We start from the raw sequence: 4,386 nt of genomic DNA, 5'->3' as shown, positions 1-4,386 counted from the left end.
TCTTTGTCTCCAAACGTGTAGTTTTGCCTTGCATACAAATGTCAGCTAGAATGTTTGTCTGCAGCAAAATAACTTTTTCCTCTTCCTTTAGTAGCCACAGTGGCACAAATAGTGAAACATGGCCAGAAAACCATTTTGCAAAAATATATCCAGCAGCCCCAGAGGTGTGCAGATGATAGACCTGAATTAAAAAGCTGTTTCTATCAATATAGAAAGTAGAACTCAAAGTTTGTTCTCAATTATAAAAATTGGCTACAATCGCCTTTTTGGACCGTTCAGTCCTATTGGTTCATATCCAGGTTTGCCATTTTTACATTGGGTTTTCTGCTGTGTAGCTGAAATGGGACCGAACTTGTCAGTCACCAGATCAGGGGGCTTGCCATTCCCATTGGAGCTTGCAACTCAGATCAAAGTTCCTCCTTTCTTTTCTCAGCTGGGAATTGCTGTGCTCCTCCAGGCGCGTCCCTTCAGGGCAGAGAGAATTGCTTGACTGTGTGAAGCAGCCTTGTCTTCCCCACCTCGTGCAGAGACAGAGCTCTCTGCCTCATCTCCTGCCTTGGCAAAGGACACACTTAGGAATAGTGGTTCCCGAAGGCTTCTGTGGCTGCCCTTGGAAGCAGTGAGAGGACAAGAGCTTTGACGCTCCCTCAGTCTGGTATCTCGTGTGCCAGTGCTGCCGTAGGCAGAGAGATTCCAGCAGCAGCCGTAGTGGGAATACCTCAAGCCCAGCAGGAGGCAGTAGTTCCCTAGTTGAGGTTTGGTGAGGTTCCAGTACCAACAGGGCTGTCCCTCCTGAGCCCCGGACTGCCTTGTGGCAGATCCCTGAGTGCCTTCCTAACCCTGGTGGCACCATTAGCTGCAGACTCCCTATCAGTAACCAGTAAAGGACTGGGATTCACCCCTTTACTGAAAGTACGGCAGTGGCTCAGACCTACCTCAAGTAGCAGGGCACACATGGAGTCAGCAGCCCCTCTCCTCTGTCAGGGGCTGCTGAGTTTATTTCCAGTCCTATCCTTGGGAAATTAACCAGGTGGGAAGCGGCTCTCCAAAAAGTAACCATGCTGTTCATGAAAACAATCTACTAACCAGCATCTTCCCTTGCCTCCTTGCTTGCAGAGGATGAGTTCTCAGACTCTAGCCAGGCAGAGGAAGAGACCCAAGAAAACTCCTTTCCTCCTAGCGAGCATGAACTCTGCCGGCCGTGCTGCCCTAGGTACCCATGGACTGAAAGAGGTGACAGATCAAAAGGAAATCAGATCCTGGAGTACTTTTACATAAGAGAACAGCAATTCTTCTCCACCCGGTTATGGAGAACGTGGACACCGAAGAGCACCAGGCTGTCACAAACACTGACTCTTGTCAAAATTAGAAAACCGGCCTACCTCGCCCTTGGCACACGAAAGATTGAGTGGGAGCTGAGAGCCGTCTCAAGCCGGCATGTCTGAAATGCCTTAGTTGAGCACTAGGTGGTGCTGCTGTCCGCCAGGGAACGGGAAGAGCATTCCTTTGCGACTAGCACTGCAGCATTAAACCCGAAGGCTTTGCCTGTGTTTGTGCAGAAATCGGGTTTGAGCCAACTCCCACCTGTCAGTGTTCATTCCCCCCTCCAGCCCCAGCAACCTCTATTCCCTCTCCCTGTCCAGACACAGCGTGGCCATGCAGACTCACCAAGCTTTGACCTTCTAGCAGCCAGGTTTGGTCGGTACTGTTAGCAAGACCGTTAGCAATAAGTTTCTCTGAGAAATTCCTCACCCCCAAAAGCGCATCAGTCACTAAGTTAAGGTGCTAGAAAAGATCCCAGAGCAAAGGATGGCAGCCTATACTGCCTGCCCTTTCCCTGACGTGCACATCAATTTCAGTCGTAGTCTGGTGTAGCTTAAATGACTGGCAAGCTTACCCAGCTGCAGACAAGCAGTGTATTGCATCCTGCTGCTGTCAGATGGGATTAACAAATGAGCCAGTAGGTCAGGCAGCTTGGGGAAGGCTGAACTTTGCTGCCTTTAATCATCCTTTGTACAAGGGATGCTGAGGCAGGCAGCAAACCATGTCAAGGCTCTGCCAGACAGTGACTGGTATCCCCCCTGCCTCTGGCCAGTCAGGCACCAGCCGGGCAGCTTTGCGCAGCGACCTGTCTAGTGAGGCCAAGGCATCTGCTGTCACAGGTGAAAGGCAGTGAGGGTGCTGGGTTGCTGTGCAGTGGTGGGGAATGGGCCGGAGTCTAGCATCAGCAGTTCAGTGCCAGATGGTTGGGCAGGTTAACCTGCAGGGAAGGTTTCAGAGTAGCAGCTTTGTTAGTCTGTATCTGCAAAAAAAACGGGAGGACTTGTGACACTTTAGAGACTAAAATTTCTTAGAGCATAAGCTTTCATGGGCTACAGCTCACTTCATCGGATGCATAGAATGGAACATATAGTAAGATATACACATACGGATAAGCTGGAAGTTACCATACAAACTGTGAGAGGCTAATTAATTAAGAAAAGGGGTACTTGTGGCACCTTAGAGACTAACCAATTTATTTGAGCATAAGCTTTCGTGAGCTACAGCTCACTTCATCGGATGCATTAATTAAGATAAGCTATAAGCCGGAGAAAAAAACTTTTGTAGTGATAATGAAAATGGCCCGTTTAGATCGTGGACAAGGTGTGAGGATACTTAAGGAAATAGATTCAATAAGTGGAATGACCCAGCCACTCCCAGTCTCTCTTCAAACCCAAGTTCATGGGATCTAGTTTGCATATTAATTCAAGTTCAGGAGTTTCTCGGTGGAGTCTGTTTTTGAAGCTTTTCTGTTGCAAAATTGCCACCCTTAAATCTTCTACTGAGTGGCCAGAGAGGTTGAAGTGTTCGCCTACCGGTTTTTGAATGTTGTGATTCCTGATGTCAGATTTGTGTCCATTTATTCTTTAAGGGAGGCAGTTTTGCAAGAAAAAAGCTTCAAAAACAGACTCCAACGAGAAACTGCTGAGCTTGAATTAATATGCAAACTAGATCCCGTTAACTTGGGTTTGAAGGGAGACTGGGAGTGGCTGGGTCATTACACTTATTGAATCTATCTCCTTAAATATCCTCATACCTTGTCCACTGTCTAAATGGCCAATTTTGATGATCACTACAAAAGTTTTCTTCTCCTGCTGATCATAGCTCATCTTAATTAGCCTCTCACAGTTTGTATGGTAACTCCCAACTTCTCTGTGGGTATGTGTATATCTTACTATATTTTCCATTCACTGCATCCGATGAAGTGAGCTGTAGCCCACGAAAGCTTCTGCTCTAATAAATTTGTTAGTCTCTAAGGAGCCACAAGTCCTCCTGTTCTTTCTGCAGGGAAGTGTGTTTCCCCCCTCTGTGGGAAGAAAACTGCCCTGGTGATGCGTAGCTGAGGCTTTCCAGCTTGGTTCTGCTCCAGCCTACCTCTGCAGCTGCCCCCCTTCACTTCTACAGGCCCAAGTGTCCTGGCTTCGCTGCCCAGGCAAGTGCACGGCTAATAACCCCTTCCTGATGCTGCCGAGCACGGCGTCCCTGCAGCGCGTTGATACCTGAATTGCCGTGGAAAGACTCACAGGAGAGCACGTTGCTGCTGTTTTAGATCGTCTGAGCCAGAACCTGCTTAGAAGAGCCAATCGGCTCCAGCCCCCTTGCATCATGCTCTACCTGACAAGGCAGGGTAGGGCTTCGTGGGCACTCATGCCAACCCAGCCAGCAGGGTGCCAGTGGGCACCCTGCTCTCTTGCCAGGTGCAGGAGGAAAAGGAACTGCAGTGTGCTACATCTGAGTGTGGGGATGGGTGGGAATGCAGCACCCACCTTGCTGACAGTGGCACGCGCAGCCCAGGCTAGAAATCAACGGGGCTTTGCCTGTCTGTCAGGGAAGCTGGTGTGTGCTTTAGTGGAAGTGAATCCCCACCTGCTTGGGTGTTTGGTTTAGCTCTGATTGGGCGCAGCCTGGGGGCCCCTGTCTGTCCCTTTTGTCATTAGATTGACATCCGTCCCCGCTGCCCGTCCTCCTGGGTTTCCAGCCAAGCTGTGGGGAAGATGCACCAGGGAAGGGTTTAATGCTTAAGCGGGCCTGGGGAGTTCTGTGGGGGAGGAAATGAAAAGGTAGGCATGGGAGGACCCTTCTCCAAGCCATGCAGGTTAAGCCTAAGGATAGGGTGAGGGGGGGAGCTGTTGGGTACGATAGCTTGGGGGAGGGCTGACTTTCACAGGCGATGGGCTGGATCTGGCATAAAAGTGAAAGCGGCCTCTGACTGCCAGAAGCTGGGAGTGGCCCTGTTCTGTTCACCTGGCATTGGCTGCTGTGGGAAGACAGGGTACTGTGCTGGATGGACTGGTTGGTCTGACCCTGGGTGGCTGTTCTTAGGACGGGATATTCGTGGGGAATTCT

This window comes from Chelonia mydas, chromosome 20 (assembly GCF_015237465.2).
Source record: "Chelonia mydas isolate rCheMyd1 chromosome 20, rCheMyd1.pri.v2, whole genome shotgun sequence".
In the NCBI taxonomy this organism is placed as follows: domain Eukaryota; kingdom Metazoa; phylum Chordata; order Testudines; family Cheloniidae; genus Chelonia; species Chelonia mydas.
Note: the sequence above shows the minus strand (reverse complement) of the source record.